This window comes from Chaetodon trifascialis, chromosome 5 (genome assembly GCF_039877785.1).
Source record: "Chaetodon trifascialis isolate fChaTrf1 chromosome 5, fChaTrf1.hap1, whole genome shotgun sequence".
Classification (NCBI taxonomy): Eukaryota; Metazoa; Chordata; class Actinopteri; order Chaetodontiformes; family Chaetodontidae; genus Chaetodon; species Chaetodon trifascialis.
Window position 1 is genome coordinate 13,803,057 of NC_092060.1, and position 23,727 is coordinate 13,826,783.

General features: G+C 43.4%; 1 protein-coding gene across 2 annotated transcripts in view; it reads left to right on the top strand.

Annotated features, from left to right (window-relative positions):
* Nucleotides 1-1,695: 1,695 nt before the first annotated feature.
* The window catches only part of nlgn3a (neuroligin 3a), a 118,501-nt gene continuing 96,469 nt past the window's right edge, over nucleotides 1,696-23,727 (top strand). Inside the window, exon 1 of one of the 2 annotated variants that reach the window (XM_070962005.1) lies at nucleotides 1,696-2,021. The gene's annotated coding sequence lies outside the window, so the exon portion shown is untranslated. The remainder of the gene's footprint in view (nucleotides 2,022-23,727) is intronic. The other variant, XM_070962007.1, reaches the window with a different exon arrangement.

A 23,727-nucleotide genomic window follows, 5' to 3' on the forward strand; every position in this document is an offset into this window, starting at 1 on the left:
CGTATCAACCCTCTTGTTCTTGAGTGTGTTAACATTGGAGGCTTGACTTTGCGTCATTAAGTGGACACGGAGCACCATGAAGAGTCCTATAGATGCTGGTGTATGTTTAAACACTACATCTAATGAGGAGCGGCTGTTGTGTTGTGGTTGTAATAGTTGCATTAAATTTTTGAAAGTGACCCAGCCTCTATTTAGAACTGCACTGGTCACTTATTATTACTTATTGATACACACTTTAGGGGTTGAATTATGTGTTTAAACCTGAATGCAGCGTTGTTATTTGCATTTAAACAGCTCTGAAATCCCTTAACTCTAATGTATACAGAGATTTATTTTGGCTTGAGAGAGAACTCCTTCTGATGATGAGGGACGTTATATAATAATAAAGGAAAATCGCAGCTTACTTCATTTTCAGAGGACATATACGAACAAATAGTGTCGATCAAAGTGCGGCACAACTTCAGTAAACAGATAAACTCAAAGACAATATAAACATCGCAGCAGAGACACAAGGACAATCGAGGAATGACAGGGAAAGTCAAAGCACTGATGAGGCTGTATTGATCTCAATTGGATTTAAAGGCTGAGGCAAAGAGATGGGTTTTCAGCTAAGATTTCTAAATGTCAACAGAGGGAGCGGGCTTACTGTATGCGGAGGGATGAGCTGCTCCGGTGCATCATATGGCTACTGTTGGTCCAATACCACGTAGAGTCATATTATAGAGATGACTTCAACAAACACGCTGTAAACCCACAGTCACAAACGTGTGAGAGCTGCTCGCATTAAAAAAAAACAAATCCGTGGAGGAGTTTCAGCAGTGGAAATGTAAAATGTAAATAAGGTTGATTGGGGAGGTGTGGCTGAGTCACACAGGTAACCATACTGTGTAATTATGCACTTTATATATGAAGAGAAGTGAAGGCGCTCTGTTACATACAGTACATATTTATGGTCTCACAATGATTCTGATAAAACACAAGCATGTTTGAATTTTTTTAATCAGTTCGATTCAGGGTTTTTTTTTTTTTCTTCATCTGTATCACTAAGTCTGGCCTTTTTAAAGAAGGCTGTTAATGCATATCACACAAGCTGTCACCACCACCAGATTTCTTGCCATAACTTTATTGTCTCCCGATCATGGGCATTAATTGAGGTTGTGAGGTCTTTAATAGCCCAGAGTTAATTTATTGAGTAGGAAATGCAACATCAACCCCGTCCCTGCAAAGAACTGTAGTTTATTAGCCCTCCAAGCAGCCGATTCAGCATTTCAGGAACTTTTGCATTGCCTTCTTCTTCCGCTGAATTTCCCTCAGCCCATAAAAGTCCCCTTCTGTGCTCTTACCGGTTTGTTATCTTTGTTAATAGCTTGTTTATTTTTTAGTACAATTTAAAAGAGAAATTCCTAGAAAACGCAATTACACCGAGAATTTTAGAATTTCCCCACTGGAGCAACTCGCCCTGGGAAGAATGCTGCCTTGATGGGGGATTTTTTTGGGGGGGACGCTGAAGTGTGGCCCGTCGGTGACATTTTTTGGATGAGCTGTCGCAGACGGCCAGAGCGGGAGGGCAGCGCGGGGTTGGAAGGTATAAATCCTCCTCTCCTTTTCATGTATGATGCGTGTGCCCTTGGTTACCTAGTAACTCTCCTCTCCATCTCCAATTGGCGCTCCCGAACATCCAGCCGGGGTCGCGCCGCGCGCTCCCGCGAAGCTCGTGTTGAGCCGGAGAGTCAAGGCGAAAGCATCAAAACGCACCAGGAGGACTATGAGGAGAGCTTCCCCGTGGGAAAAAAAAAACAGCAACATGGGAGAAATCCATTAAAATGACAGCGGAGTGAGGATAACGAGAGCCGCTGTCGCTTCGCAGGAAGGTCATTAACGAGAAGCAGAAGCAGTGCGCAGACTGGACGGATATTTGGAGTACATGCATACCCGACCGCAAGTGAGACAGTGAAACATTGTCCCGGGTTTTTTCCCCCAGAAAAACAAGGCATGGGGGGATTTACGTCTCGACAAGGCAGGTGAGTCATTCCATGATACTTGACGAGTGGCTGAGGGGGGAAGTCTTGAGGCTGTCTGCCTGGTGAGTGAATTAGGGGGATGCGGAGGGGGGAAACGGGCACATCGGGCTACTTGGACTCAAATTATACGACTTGTCTTTTTCTGTAAAGATAAAAGCGTGCTGATGCTCCATCGACGCAGCGCAGTAACCCGGCACGAAGCACGTACACTTCCAAAACGCATTAGGATTTTGTGACTTGAACGGACGAGCCCGACTCTCCGTTTGGATGCCGGATGAACCGCCTGTGTGTCTTTGCGCACACTGGCACATGTAACATGTCACAACGCATCTGCGCTGCAAACGGCGGCGCACGGCAGAAGCGCTGTGTGGAACTGTTCAGGGCACTTGTTACTTGGACATAAGGACGGCTCGTGTGTGCGTGATGGAGCAGTGACGCGCGAGCGAGCCGTGCTCCCTACCCAACTAATAAAAAGAGAGAAGGAAAAGAGGAGAGGAATGGCTTGCTTTAGGCAAATTAAAGTGCAAGTTGAACGGAAATTAAACGAAGAATTAGTGAGTCAAATCGGCCGGAATGACATCAGATCAAAGATGTCAGGATGCGAGTGGGAGCTGCCACCAGTTTGTAGCCAGCTATATACCTCCATCTGTCGAGGTGAGGGCCACGGTATTCTGCCACATGCATAAGTGGGGATCCCCATTTTCCTCTTCTTCTTCTTCTTCTTTTTTTTATTTGAAGTTTTTGCACATGAATCGATTTGATTGGAGGTTTAGGGCTGAATGGGAAGCTCGCTAAGGTTGAATGCTTAATTGTAATGCATGAGGTTCAGAGAGAGTTTGAAATCAAGGATATTTCTCTCCATCTTTCACAGTGACAAAGAACTTAGATGAAGATCCGATATCACATATTATTTTCCTGCCCGCTCAATACTGAAATGCTTAATGATGTAGTAGCCTATAAATCTGCCTCTTTTCATCCTATCGCAGCATCGCTCGCATCCCATGCCTCCCTCTCTCCTTCCCATCTTTTATCATTCCTACGAAAGCTGTAGAAACCACACAGCACAAATTGCTTGTGCAAGAGGAGCGTGTCGTGCTAAATTTAAACCACAAGAATGATCCTGCAGGCCTCTTGCCTCCACTTTTTGTACAATCTGAAATTCCTGGACACATGGCAGGAGCTCAGAGATAAATAGCCTGGTTGTAGTCAACGGGAGAAAGAATAATTAACCGCGAGAGTCGAATTCCAAAAAAGACGAGAAGAGGGAGTGAAAATGTCAAGCATGAGTTGTCATGGTGATTGGTTGAATAAGCAGTGTGTCCCTGAAACCCAAGCATTTAGGAAATGATCCAGCCTTTTATTTGGCATGCATGCCACACTATTGATGAAAGAAGCCCTTAATGGCTAATAACAACACAGACACATAGAATTCCTATTGAGCTCATTTAAAGAGCGCCTATGAAATTTGATTAGGACTCTTTGGATTTGATTTGCAGTGAAATTGCGTTCATTTATATTGCATGTGTGTCTTCAATATCATGTGGAGGATTATGCACGCTGCTGCTGCTGCTTGTGAGTCCTCTCTCTGGAACTTCAGTGTTTGTATTCCAGTCCAGCAAAGGGCTATTTTTCAACTTCCCTGCTGTTTTAATATCTATTCTTCACTCTTTTTCTGGGGCCTTTTGTTCCTCAGCTTTGTGTTTCAGCTGCTGGAGAAGAATTACCAACAATGCCGCCTGATGAATTTGTTCATCGGCGAGACTTATTAGGTTGAGAAGTGGTCAGTGTGTGAACACTGCCAGGCACACACAGGAACACCTTTTCAAAGTGCAGCGTCGAGTCTGTTGTTTACTCTGTGAGTCTCAGGGCTGCTCCGGGAAAGCTCCATGAGACTCCCTGTCTGCTGCAAAGGTCAGCAAGGCTTCGTCCTGACCTAAAGTGAATACACCTGAGTAACGTCTTGGCCTGACTTAACATGGATGAGCCACTCATTGGTCTGCGGCCCGGGAGGCCTCTTGTTCTTTAGCCTTTAGTGTCTCCTCCAGCGTGCTCTCACATCCAGACGCGTGGACGGAGGCGTGCGAGCGCGTGCGTTCCTCCGCGTATACGCAGCAGAGGTGTGTAGTTGCACATGTGAGAGAGGTTGCGGAAGGTTATTTGTGTTTTCTAATATTCTTCATTGTGTTTGACGTGTTGTCTTGGAGCAGCAGGAGCAGGAGCTGAATAATTTCCCAAATGGATACCTCTGACCTTCTGAAAAATGCATCCTATCACCGCCTAGCTCACACCTGAGGAAAGGCCTGTCATTGTTCCGCCGCCGTTTTCACAAGTTTGCAATGTCATGAGCGCAGAAAGAAAAAGGCAGTCGTGGAGAATTTGGATTTAATGCAGATTAGTTTTGCACCACAAGCAAACAAAAGGTTTGCATTGGTCTTGATGTCTGACGCTCACAGACACACAGTTTAGAAATGGCTTATCAAACAGATATATAGTTGACACACTTCCTTTAAACTATCACTTCTTCTGTGGGTGCAGGAGGAGACATTCATTCAGTCTTATTGCCACTTAAAATGTAAATGATTCAAAGTCCCTCGGGTTTTTAATTGCCCTGCATAGTAGTGGTAGTGCAGAGAAAACGGATGGGGCAAGAAGCAAACTGTGCGTCATGACGTGTCGGCTGAGCTCTGTCATAATCTGGTTAGCCACAGACGTAGATGTACAGTGACTAATGAAGGAGGATAAACTTGTCTCTTCATATTTGCTCAGGAGGATGCGCTTTCATAATCATTAAATCACAACTTTGGTGACATATTTGCAGAAAAACACCCTGTTTCTTTCTTTCTTTCTTTTTTATTATTACTTGAAACAAGCTGCAATTTGCAAGATACACTTGTGTCATATTCATTTTAATAATGAATAAGTCGTATTTGTTAAATCTGTGAAAAGATGAAACAGTCTTTGTTTGACTAACAAAATGGTTTTGGCCTGAGGCTCAAAGATATGCCTCAAGACTACTGCACATAACATATTTAACAGAGATTTTACATTGTTCATGGCCCAAAAACATCTCCCTTGACTAACAGGTTTCCCTGCCAAAGACCAGTGTCTGCTTAGTAAACAAGATTCTTTTGGACATCGCCATCCTAACTACAAAGCAGATGTCACACAGTATGTCTCCACTCACTGTCTGCCAGAAGTTATCTGTTTATTATTTATTTATTAATTAGACAATTTACACTCAATAATAAACAGACTTAGGACGAAGCCCACTGAGTCAAAATCAGGGACGCGACCAAATGTGCGGCAGCAGCGAGGAGCTATTTTTGATTGCTTTCCTTTTTTAAAGGAGACTTTTTAAAAATGCATCACATGGCGGGAGACAGCAGGCGGTGTGTGTGTGTGTGTGGGGGGGGGGGGGGGGGGGGGGGGGGGCGGGGGAGAGAGACCGCCATGATAGGGAGAGAGGCTCTTGGTTGCAAAGCTGCACTCTGGGCTTGCATAAGCTTAGATTGGGCTGAAGTTCAATTCATTTCATTCATGTGGAACATGCGAACGACATGAGTGACCTTTTCAGCTGTGGCATGCAGGAATCAATCCGCTCAAGCAGTGTGTGCAAGTTTGTTTACATTGCATTGATTTCACTTTGTGGAAGTGTCATAGTTATTTGCAGACTGTGACTATGAATGATGATTTGTTGTCCGCTTGCACATGCAGCATGATGCGACAAACAAGTAACTCCCGCTTTACATATGGATTTCCGCAGCCCTGCGCTCTCTGTGCTCTGAAAGTCCATGCATGTAGCACGCCGGCTCATTTGAATTTTAAGACGTCTGTCAAGAAAATAATTAAGATAAGTGTGGAATGAACAAAGGAACAGTCACTCTGTCCTCACTTCGTGGCTGACAGGGGTGAAGCCCTGCACGTTTGTTTTGCCGGAAAGTTCACCTTAATCCCTATGATTCAAAATTGCATTTTACTCCACTTAATCCACCCCAGAAATGTACAGACAAGCGACAGGGAATCAACACTTTTAAATCCCGGGGACGAGCGTTACTGTCCAGGTAACGTTGATGAGGCAGAGTGTGTGTTTCCCCTGTCAATTTCCCAACTTCTTATCCAACTAAGCAATCACTAAACCCTTTTCTCTCCTCATTTTCTGAACACGGGGTGAGCATTGTGTGGATCTGGCAGGACACAGAAGTGAGGGCCCATCTAATTCATGGGGTAAATTAGTGGAGATAAGGCCTGAGTCAGTACCTCCAGCCTACCACAGATCCCCCGGGGCAGGCTCTTAAGGAGCTTAGTAAAAGCCTGTCGTATGAAGACATGACATGGAGCTGGCTAAATGGGCTACGTTGGAGTGTCTTCCATCAACCTAATATTCACATACTGTACGGGTCACTGTCGTTCAAGCTTTAATCCCATTCAATTTATTCATTCTCGGTTATTAATTCAGAGTTTTAGGACAATATGGCACTATGTGTAAGAAAGCAGAGAGGTTGTATTAGTGGGGCTCTAATGCAGCTGCAGACCAAACTGACAAAACACTTAGGCCCACTCATAACTCCGTGTTGTGTAAGAGTCTGTGCCACCAAATCAATAATGAATGCTGGTTTACCCATAGTAAAAGAACAAGGAAGAACTCCTCCGGAGTCACTGGGTCACATACACTGGGGAAACAATTAGAGGCTTCCTTGCGCTTTGCAGTGCGCAGCTTTCTTTTTCTTCTTCTTCTTTTTTTTTCAGTCCCACACATTCCCCTTAATTTTTCTCCAGGGTCCAGCAGCATGTCTTTACTGCTGTTGAGAAATTACAGACGCCGGCCCCAAAGTCTTTTCCAGCCAGACCCACAAAAGGCCACGTCAGGGCCGCGTGATGTATGTGGGGCCGCGTGAAGCGGAAAGCGCGGTGACGGATAGGACACCAGTCTTGTGAGTGTGTGTTAACCTCATAATGCTGACAGATTACAGATTTAAATATTTTAAATCTCACAGAGCACATGCTGCTGGTGATGAAGAGAGTGGAAATGACTGCAGTAATGCAAGAGATTAATTGAGATCCTTCCTCTCTCCCCCCCCCCCCCCCCCCCCCCACACACACACACGCACACGCACACACACATTTCCTCTGCCACTGGTTGGCCATTGTATACTCTCAGACCTGTGTGCCACAAGTCGACTCTTGCTGGGCCAAAACAAACACCTTTGGATCATATTGTCAAGATGCAAAATGGTACACTGGACTCAGATTATGAAAGAGAGTTAATAATTAGGGCTCCTACGTATTTAAGAGCATTTTTATCTCACTTTTATTTATTTATTTCTCTTTTTTTTTTTAACATTTGGCAGGCCAAATCGGACCTAATTGGAGCCCAGCGTTGGCTTTGGGGAACCATACTTTATACTCTCAGAGTCTCTTTTTCTTCATCCTTTAACTTTCGTTCTTCTTTTCTCAAGGCAAATTGTAAATAATGGAGAAGTGTGTATTTATATCCTTTAAATCTGTTCTCAGGCAGACTCTCCACCACACTTTTCACCTGTATTTCTCATAGTACACAGAGAAGACATTAGGCACAGATGTGAGTTGTTCAGAGCTCCGGCTGACTGAGTTATTGCTTATTTACAGCAGCTTTTATTTTTCATCTCACTGTTCTGGTTGCGGAGGATCCTGGAGACCAAATTAAATATTATGTGTATCATAAATGTAAAGGGCTGTGAGGGTTCAGTCATTTTTGCCTCACAGCAAACGGGCCTTTGGCTTGTCCCTGTATGGATTATGCTGTTTTTCACTCAAGCCAAAATTATGAGATAATGAATCCAAATTCTCCCACTGCAACCAAACCCGATTTTTTTTCTTTTCAGCATTTAAGTGTTAATATATATTTTCCAGACACTTTGTTTCTTTAAATGTTGTTTCAAAACCATCTCCCCAATGTTAGGGGTGTAATTATGATTCACTAAATGACTTCATTTTGGCTCTTTTTGGCCTAAAACAGTCAATATTTAGAACATAAATGAAAAAAAGAAATCCGAATCAACCTTTAAAAATTCACCTGTGTAAATGTGTAATAGTAGAATAGAAAGTAAGATTTTAATGTCCCGAGGAGAGGTCATCAAACCCCCCCCAGCTCGCCAAAACAATAGTGCGGACGTGTCCTTGGTGTCTTCAGTGGTAGCTGTCTCTGTTTACTGATGCTCACTGTTCCTCCCACTTTCCACGCACATGCAGATCAGGCTGAGTGAACTGCCCGCAGGTCTAATATGTGAGTGTGAGCAGATATCTGTCTGTTAGCCCTTTGATGGTTGTCCACGGTGTTCTGTTGTAGTCACCTTAATAGGAATGCATGAGTGAAATGTTGTATGGTCCAGGAAATAGTCAGCAACCAAATCTAGTGAAATCCTCTCAGTAGTACTGTGTATTAGAGTGTGTAAACTTTTTAAACGTGCCTTAATAACACTGTAAACCGTCTACCTTAAAAGGATAGTACCTGCTTTGGGATTGTGCTTACACGTAGACCTGCTCCTGACTGGTCTATTTATATCTCTTGCCAGCTTGGCAATGCTTCCTGATAGCCTTTGAGGACAGAGAAATTCCTCCATCAAACTCAGGGCCCATCTGTGCCCATATTCCTCCCAAAAGGAGCTAGCCTCCACAATTATAGCCTCCTTCCAATGGTACCATCATCATGCCATCGCTCGGTGTAAGAACAGGCTCCAGGAAATTGACTTGATATTAATCTGACAAAATTACCAAGAAAGGAAATTAGAGAGGGGAATTTTCTCAGGAATTGATTGCGTTTTAAAGGAGAGATGCACACTTTGCAGGGCCCTTGCAGCTTGAATAATAGATCATTTAGCTTATTGATTATTTGAAATATTGTGTGACGCCGAACGTCAAGCTTTAAAATCCATGCTAAATCGAGTTTATTTGACCTGATATCTTCTCTTTGACTCGCTGCAGCTCATTACATTGATACGGATCCAGATTCACCTGAAAATCTGGGTCATTACAGAAATAGCCTTTTGGCTTTCTCTCCCAAGATGGCAGCTCTGATGAATTGGTGGCTGTAGGTCACTATGACAATGGTTCAAGTTAAACAGCAAGGACGGAGGGACGAGCTGGAGGTTTTGACAAGTTTCTTGCTGGTTTTTAATCTAGAAAAAGTTTTGTTTCTGAGGAGTTTGGAGATGTGGGCGAACACATAAGACTAGAGTGATCCTCCAGGCGCTTTTCTGATCCTTTAAGTAGCACAGATTTGAGGGTTTTGCTACAACTGCCCAAATGATGTGCTCCAAAATCCATAATCGCATATTATTTGTAGAGTGCTGTAACTATGTGGGATGCAACCATGATTATTAATATACTGTACTTCCATGGGCTGAAGTAGCCCAGTAGAGACCTGGAAGGTAACGTGTCCCATCTCTGCGACAGGAAGGTAGATTTGAGACAAGAGACTCGAGACAAGAGTTGTAGTTTCTCTCTCTATAGGTCCTTTCGGCCTGCACCCTCTGTGAATTTCAACCAAGTTTAAGTACAGGTGTTGAATGACATAATGGTGGTGGGCAGTTCAGTCCTAAAGCAGAAGAGTGAAATGATACGGATAGAAATGGTTCTCTGAGAGTAGCAGGAATGGAGAGGGGATCAGAGAGGATAAGAGCAAGGACAGAAGGAAGAGGTGAGATTGAAAAGAAACAAGAGGAAAATGGTTAGGTTGGTGAAAGGTAAGCCTGGATAAGCCTTTTGACAAGTGAGCTCTGGGCTGGGGGAAGCCAGTCAAACAAAAATCTGCCAAGTTTGTTTTATTCATGCAGTCAAAGACTACGGCTTTACTACCCCCCCCACCCCCACCCCCCTCACAGCGACACACAAACAACAAGCAGAACACAAACACCGCTGAATTGTATCCCAGCATTTTTCTGCACTTCCTCTTCTATGCAAAGATTTTTTTGATTGAGGCAGATCTCCCTGCCATGTCGAAAATTACTAAATGATTCAACGTTTTCTGACACCCCAGAATTTACTTGCATTCTCATCTCTTATTCTCTTTAATCACATCCTCTTTCAATCCAAACCTGCTTCACACACATTTCATGCGTTTGAAATTCCACAGAAGCCCCAACTCCAAAGCAAACAGTGACAATAAGCATTTATTGCTGAGGCTTTTTGGTAGCCTGGCGCCAAGTAATATGTTAACTAAAGGGATGTTGCGTGGAGTTGTTTGCTTGCTGCTGAAGAATAACAATTCACCAAACAGGATATTGAATTTACATTTTTTTGTGCCACCTGCATCACCAAGCTATCTCCCAAATCTGCATTTGAAATAAATAGCTAAACGGAAGAAGTATTGTATATTTTATGGAGCAAACAGCATCAGAACTGTAAAATAAATTTCAGGCGGGCTGCCAAGCTGCTACACGTCATTTTACTTGATTGGCTGTTGAAAAAATACCCATAGGAAAGTCATTAGCTGGCTTGCACACACACTTAGACGCTGCACCGGAAGACTCCTCAGGGTTGATTCTAATGATACCCATGTGATTTATCCAGCAGATCCCTGATCAGTGTGTACAAAGGAATCCAGAAATGACCTAATAAGCCATATCTTTGCCTTTGTCTCTCACTGTGCTTTCTGAAAGACATAAGGAAGCCACGAATGAAGAAACCTCATCACAAAAGACGTTCAGAAATGTGACACATTTCCTCGGGGATGATTGCGCTTTGTGTCTCGGCAGCCCACTTTTCCTTCACGTTGATGCTTTGCTGCACACGAATGACAAACAGCTACATCACATGTTAAGGTCTTTTTAGCGGAATCCATTAGCGGGGGTCGCGAGAACAGGACTCGAGAGCCGAACATCCTCCATTGAGAAAATGTTTACTCTGTGTGTTTAATTGTTCGGAACAGTGTGAAAGGACTTGTCAAATTGGGTTCAATGAAGATCCTCAGTTTCCCTTTTAATCTGAGACTCGCAACGAGTACCCACGCAAAAACAAAACGCTGCTAAAGATAAAAAGCGACCAAAACAGTCGAGCATGGATATAGCGACGAATGGCTCATAGAGAATATTTATGTAATCTTGGGGCACCAGGGCTGACTCAAACCCGACTCAGAGCCGCTGTTGCAGAGAGAGGCCCAAGGACAGTAGCAAATTTTCTAAATCCCTGGTAGACACAGAAAGTTAAGACATGCAGTGTTGCAATAAAACAAAGCCCAACCCATTTATCTGAGCATCCCACACAACCCCTGGCCCAGATTTAAAGCCCCGGGCATCCAGAGCTACCAAATCTTCTGGCAGCCACTGCCGCAGATATTGATAGGAAGAGCGAGAATCCCACCAAGGAATTCTGAGCTGAAGGGGGCTAGCTTCCCAAAACATGAGCTGTCCCTTAATGGTTCGGCATCAAACACCAAAAGTGTATGATATAAAATGTTATGTACTATAATCACATTGTAAATTGGGATAAATTGTTTGTCATTGATTTTTGCTCTCTGAACTTGTCTAGCAAGTATCTCGTGCTATGTGGCATTAAGAGTGTATGGATTGTTTGACAAAGCCAGGTCTTTGATGAGCATTTGTACCCCCCGGAGACAGAGCACAATTCCATCAAGAGCGAAATGCCTGTTTGAAAACAAATAAAAACAGGCCCTCTCTCATCATTAGATCTAAAGCACTTAATCCTGCACAGAGGCGGCTCTCCTCCTCCACTGAAAACCCTTTCTTTGTATCCATCACATATGGATTGCCTTTGTGGAATATGTGTGCATACCAAGTTGCTGATGTTGATCCTCTGGAGTTAGAGGGCACTTGTCACCACCAATGCCTCTCTTTAGGTTATCCACCTGGATGCAGAACCTTTTTTAATTACAGCATAGAAAAGTCATTTATGGATTGCTGGTGAGAAGAAGTCAAGCACAAAGATGGAAAAGAGCATTCAGTGTAATAACAAACGCTTTCGGGCCTGAGAACTTACAGCATTGCGGTTTGCTGCTGTCATACGAGCGAGCTTTGAATAACAGACGGATTTTTTTCCTGCTGAGTGAAAATTTTCTCGTGATTCATCTCACCTTTTTTTTCCACTGCCAACTCATAAAAGATGAAAAGGACAATACAAATCACCCATGCACACACCTGACACACACCTACACAGGCCAGTATGTATGCGAGCCAGGCATTCTGTTCACCACAGGAGTAAATACCAGTAATAGGTGATGTGCCATTTTGACTCTCGGGGCTTTGCTTTTAGTGCCGGGAAGGCCTTGTAGTCACATGACATTTTACAGCAGGCATGGAGGCATTTCCATTGTTGTTACGCTCCTTACAGAAGCTCCAAGGCGTTTCAGCTAGAGAACAACAGTGGCCTCGTTGTTCTGTCTCATCTGCGTTCATGCCTGGTAAAAGGAACATAAAACTCCTTTCCCTCTCTGAGCCGCTGCTAGTTGCACTGGTATCGGCACAGTTCAGGCACAGAGGAATAGTTTTCAAAGTGTCACCGTTTAGGGCATGGTTTGGATGTCAGCAGCTAAATGAATAAATAATGTGCCCTCAAGTTGCATTTGATGTAGCAGGATCTGATCCGATATGACTTTTCACTCAAGCTAGCTAACATCCAGATGTTGGAGGAAAAGCCTTTTTTTCCTCCCTCAGGTTGCTAATGAAACATGGAACAGGGAGGATGTTTATAGTCGCTGCACCAACAGAAATATCAGAGGGTTGAAAAGAGGCAGATAAAAAAGATGTTGTTTTAGAGTAACATTGATTTGGAAATGTTGCGGCGCTGCGTGTAATCCTGGGTGCATGATCGCAAAGTGCACAAGCACGTAGAAAGTATCTACAGTATGTGTTGTCATTGCTCTGGGCGTCTCTGCTGCAAAGCAGGCCCAGAACAGGAAGGCAGATACAGTAGTAGCTCACAGTGCGTGTTGTGTGCAGTTTTTGAGGAAGTGCAGACAACCCGAGGCCAAATCTGCCTGCAGTGTTTGGACATGGCCTACTTCTAAGCGTGCAGTCATTAATATGGTCTTCTACTCTGTTTAACGTGCACAAATGGAATTTTAATTCATACTCAGAGCTCCATATGCAGAGTGTCTTCACTCAGTTTCTTTAAGTGTCTTTTCATTCCTCTGCACTCATAGTTCAGCATAGCGTGTGCACATATTCTGGATAAAAGACCACAGATTTTCTAAACCGGTGACATCCTGTATGTGTGGCGCCTTGCTGTATGACCTTGAGTGGCCTCAGCAAACCGCAGTGTCTGAGGATGTGTGTGTTGGGTACTGTAGTGGCCTACTCTTGTCTCGTGGACTTTATAGTGCCAGTGTGTGTTTGAATAATGTCCTGCAGGAGACACACTAAGTGCAACGTCTAGGACTCAGGCGTCAGCAGTAATATCAGGGCAACCTCTCCTCTCCTCTCTCCTCTGTGTGCAATGGCATGGGGGATATTACGGCATTAGAACGCATGAATTATAGTCACATTGTTAGCTCAATGTCAGGGGACACCAACGTGTTTTTGGTACCCCCAATGGCATCAGTCAAAAGCTAGAAAAGGAGCAATAGGGATTATGAAATGTGTTTTAAGTATATCCCTGCGTGCACTGTTTTGGACCTTGGTGATAAATTTAAGCCAATTTTGCTGAATAATGCTGTATTGAATTAGGGTGCCACATTTGTCACAAACTGTTGTGAGCTTAAGGCTGCTCTGCTGTTTGATCTGACGGCTGCTGTGCTATCATAAACTCAGTATTCTGTATCATAGTAAATGGATCTGTGTGTTTCCCAAAGACAGCAAGTGGGGGAAAAAATAGAAAAGCCCATGCGGTGCAATAACATAGGATGCATTACCTAATAGATTTGGCAGAAATACAGAGTTCAGGGCGGTCTGATAAAGCTGGGTTACAGTACTTTAATCAATCACTAAGAACACGAGCCAATTTAGGAAGAAGCCTGACATTCAAGATAGGCTTTCAGACAGGATTAGAAATAGTGAATGGAGGGGAGACATATCTGCCAGGGCGAGCCGAAAGGACTGTTGTCAGGAGACACTGTTCCCTCCTCCATGTGTGATATTGAAGCATGTCTCTGCCTCGCCCCATACACAACCAATCCCAACACCCTCCTTTATATTTGGAAAGTCACATTACGTCTTCCCGGCCTTGCCCCTCAGTTCCACTCTTTCAGAGAATGCAGATGAGTATTAGTAACAAGACAGAGTTGGTCGCCTCTGATGTTTGCTCTCTCTCCCTTCAAGAAAGAACACTGTCATTTAAAATGTCCCTTGGAGCTCATCATCATCTGGAGTCTGCGGCCTGACTAATAATATCTATCAATGTGAACATGCAATGAGCAGAGTAATACGGCTGCTTTTCTAAACTGACAACTGGGAATGTGACTGGAGGAAAAACAGCTGCTTTTTTTCCCTCCAGGATGTCTCTCTGTTTTTTTAACCTCACCACAGCAGCCCAGCCTGTTTGTGTCTAATCCAACGCTTTCAAATAACTGGAAATCACAACTCTCTTACTCTTACTGTCAATTAAAAAAAAAAAAAAAAAAGGAATTAGCTATTTCCCCAAACTTCAGGAATCCCTGCAGCTAAGGGCTAGGTTAGCCTTAACCTGCAGCCCTACAGGCCGAGCAGGATCAATGGGGAAAGCAGCCACGGGCTGTGATGGTGCTGGATAAGGGGATGGTTCAGCTGTGATGATTGATATCACTTCACTAATCCCCCCACATCTCCTTCTAAATCCACCTGGCTGCAGCCCTCACTGAGCCTGTAATGTGATGAATTAAGATGTAAATGCTCGAGCCACACATACATTTCCGTTTGTCACGTTTTTGAATGTAGATTATTTATTACTGAACTGAAATGAAAGCAGTCCAGATTATATTTCTGTGAATTTTTTTTTTATTTCCATTCATAGATCTGTCTTCAGTCGGTGATATAAATGAATCACAACAGACCAGAGTACAGCAAACTCCTCTTTGAGACGTCAAAGGCTGTATGTCACATAGTCTCTCTGAATGCGAAACCACTATTAATTACTTAAACGCCTCTTATTAATGGCTGATAGAGGCCATGTGGCGCAGCATGTGTTTGTTTGGTCTTTGTTTACACTGAAGATGAAGGTCACCCCCTCATTAGTGCAGCAGCATCTTTTTTGATGTTGTGATATACATAGTAATCAAGTGTGGCTCACATCGCTGTTTACTGTTGACCTTTAGTTAAAAGCACATCACTGTCGGTCGACTCCAAACTTAATTATGCTCTCATAAAACTCCAGCCATCATGTACTGTTGTCATTAGGCTACTATAACCCTGCGCTCCCTCTGTAAATCGAGCAGCTCACACCACAATGCTCATGATTCCATTATGCCTTTTTGTGTGTGTGCGCGTATGAAAAATAAATGCTGTGGGTTTTGCCGTGTCGAGCGCACTCGTGTACATCTCGGCTCTCAGCTACGTATTCAGAAATCCTGCTTGTCACACAACAATACACTTTGGCACCTCTCACTTCTCTGCAACTACCAGCCATTTGCATGTCAATAGCATCACTCTACCACTGTGCTTTTGGCATTTGCAAATACCCTGCAAGGAAGCCAGGCAGTCGAGGTCTTTGAAAAGAAACATCAGAATAATGTGTTGGGCGTTGCTGCGTTCATTAGCACGTTATTTTCTCGAAATTCATCTCGGCTTAATTGATCGTCAGTCACAATTAAGGACTCGAGGGCCTATGATTTACGATGGGTTTAAAAGAACATGCACATGCCTCGAGGGAAAAGGTGACGCTACCAAACTGCTGTATGTGATGCAGCAGTTGTAGAAAAGGCACGCTGTGATGCTTTTAGATCAGAACAAATTAATTACTCCCTGTTCTTACACAAAGTCTAGCAGTCTAACACAATAATTTACCTGAATGTGGACTCTCTGTGTTTGCACATTACTGTAACTGCTGCAAATGCTAACCAAATGCCTTGTGAGCGCATTCATTTTACAGCCAACATCTGGGTCATGTCAGTGCTTGGTATATGTATGATTCTTTGGAGCCCTTTCACACCGAATGATAAAGCTGACCTTTCAGTTTTCACTGAAACTGCAGCCTACTTACCTTAAATTAAGGCTGTTATGGAGCTTATTAGGCCATGGGAAGATTCAGTTTCTCAGCTTACTTACAGTTCTGTAAATGGGCACGCATACACATACAAATGCACAAGGCTATTATATTTCACATTGAAGCCCCAACAGCTTTCATTTTAGTGTTAAAAAAAAAAAGATTAATTAATGTCATATTCTTCTGGACAAGTTGATCTGAATTTTTAATCTTTGTCTGCAGAAAACATAATTCAAAATGCAGTGGATGAAAGTGGCGAATTACATGCACTCAGTGCAAGGCTTCGCTGCTTTTTGAAATGGTGCATAGCTAAGTGTTGTCCCCTCAGGATGATCAGCTCTTCAAAGGCCTGGCTTTGTATGGTTTATGAGGATACTTCTGTTTGTGTTTTAGTTCCTGTAATGGGGGTTGGTGGGTGGCAGGGACATTACAACCACAAGAATTAATTTTCTCTATACCTAGCAGGAAACGTCCACCAAATTGTAGACATTACAGCATCGTCAATTACCCACATGCTATTCACTGCAAAGTCAGAATCACGTTATAATGAGATGCGTTCTTCTGGTCCAGAAGAATGGTTTTGTTCCTTTGAAATGATTGCTCACCAATGTGGGTTACTCTTAGTTGCATATCTGCATTTGATACTGGCTCTGCAAAAGGGTTATTCCGACCAAGGACAACTACATGGGCTCTTTAACCCAGAGTAGAAGAGTCAATACTAGCCATAGGAGCTGATCCATTATAAGATTTTATAATGCAGTGCCAATGAACTTGGGACCCTGATTGCGAGAGATCAACTCCCTGTTGTAATTACCAGCCAGACCTCAATTAACTCACAGTAAACCCTCAGTTCAACTCTATAAGTTTGTTAAGTGTTAATAGCTGTTTTAAGAAAAATGTTTCCCCCGCTCGCCTCCCTGTCAGTTGTTTGCTAGCACTGATCCGCTCGGATCAATGTTCAGTGCGCTGCTTATTGTTAGATACATTACTTAAAATGACATACATTAAGCATTCAGTGAAGAGTTTAAATAAGAAGTAACCCATTTATCCCAAGTGATACCCTCATTAATCTTACACTGTAATCAATCAATCTAAATATAAGTGCGTTTTCTTCTCAGGCAGTAATTCTGATAACTGGCTCCATGACAAGCGGTATTTAGACCAAGGAGTGTAGCAGGAGTAATACACAGCAGTTCACACTTGAAGTGATTGTCATAAACTTTGATTTGCTTTATATATGTAGTGCCATGCCAGCGCTGTTCAGGTTCCTTGCACTTGCCTGAATTTTATTAGGGATGCATCCCAGAAGGCTAAAAATCCATCCTCCTTTCCACTGTAAGCCAGAAATTGATGTTAGTGCTGCCATGTTATACGTGCTGTCCTCACAGTGCAAGAGATGAGAGGAGCTGCTAGAAATATCTGCTGAATTCTCCTTGGTATGCCTGAGTGTATCCTCTCTAGGAATTCAATCATGTTTCACATATGCTCACCAAGTCCAATCAAATGTGTTGCCACTTCACAGATGTACGATGATTTGACCAACAACTGAGAAACACAACATTTAGAAAGCTATCTATGTCGTGCATACATCCATTATCTGATTCGGGTCATCACTGACACTTGCGTGATAAATACACATGAAAGCCATGAGGCTGAAAATGAAACACACAGAAGCCATGGAAATTCTGCACTCCTTTTTTCTCTTTTTTCCCTCCAGTTTCTTATGAGCAATAGTCTTGTGAAAGAGGTGTCAAAGATGAAAAGAAATGGAAACAGACTAAGAGTCTACAGCCAGGCTAGCAGGTCTTTTTGGCTGTGCTTAGGCAGCAGCACTTTGAGCTACTGTAAATGTGAAAGTCAGCATGCTAACATGCTAACAATGGCAATGCTAAGGCTTTGTTCATTTATTTCTTAAAATGCATCTTTAAGACAGACAGTCCACACTGTATTTTGCAAATGATCAGATCAGATTTGTCTGTCCAGACATTACCAACCTATCTGTATAGGTTACTGCAGCAACAGCGTAGATGTCAGCAAAGACTGTTTATTTATTTATTTATTTATTTATTTATTTATTCTGAATTGTTTCACCCCATAGTCGCCAAAGTAAATATTGGACCCATTTTTCACAAGCCGCATATCTTCAGAACACTCTGACCGTAAAATGCCATTTTTCAACGACACCCATTTAGGAGACAGCAAGTATATACCATTTCATGCCACTGGCGCATCTTAAAATGGGCAATCTTAAGTGTCAGTAACTACATACGTAGGGAACATGTCTTTCCATCGCAGAAGCATGAGAAGTGGAGATCCATTATGCTCCCAATCCAAAGAATCCTGCTATCAAATTGCGTTGGAAAAGAGCCTTCGCTCTGCTAACAGCAGCACAGATTCTGCTCGGCCGCTCTGACGCACTTCCATCTTTCTGGATTTTACATTGTCGTTGTGTGTTGCGTTGCGAGTGAAAGAGCATTTTGAAATCTGAAATCTATCAGAGCGCTCTGAGACAGAGACGCATGTGTAGAAATCTGATTGGTATCCCATTTCAAACTACCTCCAAATGCTAAAATTGGAATTCATGTGGTTTTTCTGCTGTCCAGACTTTCTAGAATCAATCCGGACATGCCAAAAAATGGATTTGAGCTGGCAGTCTGAATAAAACCTTAGTTTAGCCTGTTAACTGGCCAACATTTGCTAATTAGCACTGAACACCGAGTACGGCTGAGGCTATTGGTTTTACAAGTTATTACAAGTATCGGACAAATGGACATGTTGACTGGACGATGCTACTATATAAAAAGTCAGGGGATCATCAAAGTTACTGCAGTTCAGTTCGTCCTGAGGAGAACACAAAATTCTGTACCAAATTTTACGCCAATTCGTCCAAAAGTTGTTGAGATATTTCACTAATTCACCAACGTCATGGTGGTGCTAGATGAAAGCTCAGTAGCATTCCTTCTCTTGGGGCTAAGTTTCATGGAAACCCATCCGTTAGGTGAAGGGATTTTTTACTGACCAAGTCACCGGTCTGACATTGCCCCACATCGAGCCACGCTGCTAGTGTGGTTAAAAATTCCTCATGATTGATATGATATTGTGTGTAATTCTGTGGCTGAGAACCCATATAGCAGATATCCAGTGGGCTATAATGGAGTAGATGTGAGATGTGTAGACCAAACACAATTTGAATGAGGTTTTCCTTGTTTACAGTCAGTGATGTGCTAATATGTGACGACATGACAGAAGCCATCCAGGTCTTGTTCTGTTTCGTTAGCAGCACTTTGGAGCCGTGTTGGCAGGGGGATGGAAATCGCACAGAAAACATGTCGTCAAGAGAACAGATCCCACCCCGCAAATGACATCTGTGGGAGGGTGGATAATGAGTGTGCCATGTGTAAAGCCTTAATGTGTTTACATACAGCTAGATTAGAGACGGACCGAATACTTGCCCCTGCGGTTTCTCAAAGAATCCCTGTGGGCTACTTGAGTGATTAGCTACTTTGAGTTTTTTCAGTAGGAGTGTCTAGCGGGACTTTGCAGTGGATCAATAAGAGTTAGGATGATGAACTGCTGGGGAAATTTCTTTCTTTATTATTTTTTTAAATGTAACCTCCTCCGTCCTTTTCCGTTTAATTGAATCAGTTAGCTTTGATTAATATACCTGTACCTCCACATATCGCATTACTGCCTAAACCCTGAAATGCAGTCAGGAGCAGGACAGGCAATATAGATCTAAGAATGGGTCCACTGCCTCGACTTGCCGCTTTAAGAGTTCTAGATCAAATCTGTCCCTATCATTTGAGTCACGAAGAACAAACAGTTGTTTCAAGCACCGTCAGCAGTTAACAGAATGGCCATTATTTATTTGCCGTGCAGCCACAGAATTCATCTCAACATGCACTCACCTGGAATCTGTCTTCATTTGGCCTGCCAAGATCAGCCCTCCATGTTGCCTTGGCCGTTTGGCTGGTAATGATACTCACAGCAGCATTTATCCAGCAGCCAGGAGAAAGGGTGGAGACACGCAGCTTAGTGGCCGGCCACAGCAGCGGCGCCGTCATCCCTCACAGTCTCCCTTTTGCTTCTTTAAAAATATGTCAGCCTCACCGCGGTGATTAGCAGTCAGAATGTGCTGCGTCTTTGTCCTTGATTTAATGCCAAATCTCCTAAGTAATAATGACTGCACAGACTCTGTGTCTGACGGAAAAAAAGCAAAGGAAGTTAAGAGTGGGCCCTCATCCCTCACTGTTACAGAGGCACCGGCTCCCAGCAGGAGCCTTATGAAGCCGCGGTTTGGTTTTGACATTTTGCGAATGTTGTTTCTGAAACATGCCAATCTCCTTGATTTAATATGGCGTGCTGTTGTACATGGAGCGCGGCAGCTTATATAAAGCGCGTGCCTGCGAGAGGAGACAGGCCATATGTGTGTACATTCATTATTGATTTTGCTGTGTTGAAATCCGTGTTCGCCTATTTGAAATAAACACGTGTAAGCAGACAATTTACAGATATATTTTCCACATTATTGACATGCGGAGGCCAGAGAGCAATCCTATCACAAGATGAGAGCGCATCTCAAAATGGAGCCTTCGCACTGATGCAGACTGGTGTGTTTCTGGAGCACGAATGGGAAGGTGAAGACGCTAAATGAAGTTTTTGCCATTGCCTCTCACATTTTAATGAGTTCAGCCGAGGTAACCGCCTGAGCGCGTAGGTTTCTGTCTTCTGGTTCCTGTCTTGTTGCCTGTCTCTTATTGTTTCCGTAATGGCACATTCAGCCTTAGTTATAATGTAACAGCACCAGAAGCATTTGTAATCAGTGATTACGCTGTCTCAGGTCAGGACGGCTCACTTCATTTGAAGTTAGATGTTCCAGAGGACTAATGCAGCTTTGTGAATGTCGTTATTGCAGACTAGCTACTATAATAACAGAGTGGGGAGAGTCAGAAGCTCCATCTACTCAGAACTCTTATTGGTTCCTTTTTTATCAGAGTCCATTCAGCCTCTCTCTAAGGGATGTCGGGGCGTAGGAGTACATTTGGCTCTGTGCTCAGACTTTTATTGCAATGCAGAGATCTCTCCGCTGTTGGAGAACAAAGGGTCTTCTACAGTAAGTGTACCCGGCTGTGGGCTCGGACCAAAATAAGGCGGAATGAAGTCTATGTATTTTCTTCTCAATATGGGATACGTATGGGGGAACTCATGTGTTGTACCGTTGAGGTGCTTTTGAATATTGATGAATGGGGTTTGGGCCGGCTGAATTTAACATGTCCTGTTAATCAGGGGTCGGAGAATTGGGGAGGAGAGTGTTTAACAGCATGTACTTGGTGGAGTGCCGTCTTGCATTAAGGGCTAATAACCTCCTTTAGACTCAGCACAGCGCCCCCCCCCCCCCCCCCCCCCTCCTCCTCGTCCTCCTCCTCCTCCTCCTCTCTCGTCCCCGCCTCCACCTCCATCACCCCAGTTGTATTTATTATAGGCTGCAAGGCCACGGTGATGAGACGATCAATATTTCTGGGATGATGAGGGAGAACTCATGCAATCTCTCTCTCCCTCTCTGTTCCTCCCTTGGCAGTGCTTCCGCAGGTAGAGAGATCAAAGCAGAGAGGACCTCTGAGATGCTGTTGGAGGGGAGACTGATGAAGTCCTCTAAGCTGTGTGTCCTCTAAACACACACACTCCATCACACTGTCCTATGTCCTTGCTATGTCCTGATTAAGAAGTGTGACCTGATGTATTTTATCTCAACTAGAATTAGTGTTATCACGCTCGTTGTGCTGCTGCATGTGCAGATCTAAACAGAAAAGGCTTCAGTTAAAATTTTCAATTGAATATCTTGGATCTATGGGAAAAGGTGCCTTTTTGAAACACTCCTCTGGGCGTGCTGCGTTCGCTGTTCAGGGGATCAATACGTACCCACAGAACACACAACAGGTCGTAAAGGGGATCCGTTTAAATCGGAGTCGTTGCAGCTTTTGAAGAGGGCTCAGAAATGTTGTCAGGTGCCTCTTTTAGTTTTTATGACGGTTTAAAACTCAGTTGCCAGTTTATTAGGTACGCCAAGTTGAAACTACTGCACTCCAATGGGAAAGCTCTGCAGTAAATCCTACCTTCCTGAAAGTTGCCATTGTATTGTGTTCCCATTTAATTTTGTTCTTAAAACAATATCTTCAATGTTACTGAACATGGAAACGGGGGATTCACCCAGATGAGCTAACGTTAGATTTACGTTAGGACCCCCAGTTTTAATTACTTAAACTTCATTTCTTATGATTTGTGTTTTGCCTGTAATTTTGCCTTGATGGAGGGGTCTACATACTACAGTACCCAAGATTCTTGATTGCTGTGGCCATGAAAATCTTCAGCTTCCAGCCCCTGTTAGACATAACAAAATTTTAACCTTGTGGTATATTTCCAGCTGAAATTCACCTTGGGAGTCATAGTTTAGTCACTGATACACTGAAAATAGGTTTGACAATGTTTTTTTATTGATAGAAATGAGAGAGTGGATATAAATGGGGTGGCCAAAATGTTAGAAAACCATCTCAGTGTAACGCAATGCAACTCAACAGCAAAACAAAATGATCATGAAGCTCTGCGACGCTGTTGTGTGAAACAGAATTAGTTTTAACTTGGTGCAGCTAATATGCTGAGTGTATTTGATGGTTTCACAGTAGCTGAGGCTGTAAATGCTGCGGCTTGTGATCTATGCTATGGATTTGTCTTCAATAAAAGCTAAGAATGAAATACTTCCACGTACAGCATAGTTCATACATTCCTTAAACGTGGGGATCTGGCAGTAATGTCTGCTAGGTTTTGGGCTTGTGCTGCAGTGATCTAAAGTTAGCAGGGAAGAGACCACTGACACCTTTCTAGCATTCCGAAGCCTCTGCCAGTCTTTGGCCTCCCAGCAATGCATGCCTTTTAGTCCCCAGATTGGATATGGATGGCTTTTCATGTATTATCACTGAGCAGGTGCTCGGCTTCCGTAGTCTCTGAGCCGAATTGTCCATCACATGCATTTAGTTTCCAAATGTATCAGTGAAGGTAGACTCATCTGCACTATTTACAAAATGTACTGTATGTGTATGTTTTTCATATGAAGTGAGTCCAACTTCCACCGGCACACTTTCCACTGCAGAAAATGGGAGTAGCAGCCTAGCGATAACAGCACCTCCAGGAACGTCAGGATTGCTTTCTCTCAGTGGTTAGTAGCCCTCCAACGGCTGCTGATACATTATAAATCATTTACACAGTCATTTTGGAATGCAATATCCTCTTCTAAATGCTGGCTTTTCTTCTCCATTGTTATTAGAGTGAACACTGCAGTAGGCCCACAAGGCTGTGGGGGACCTTAAGCTACAGAAATTGAAAATTGATCAGGCAGTGCGGGAAGGTGTTGTCACTGGCACCCGCAGTTTACCCTGGGACTGTAGATTAGCATTTACAGTGCTGTCACTGGAGGCACCCATGTGTCGGCTGTAGCTACATCCTCCTCTGGCTCATCTTCTGTTCATCCTAAAAAGTCATCTCTTGTAAGAGCAAATGAGGGAGATGAAATTTAGATTCTGCCTCGTTCATATCTGTGCCAAAGGGA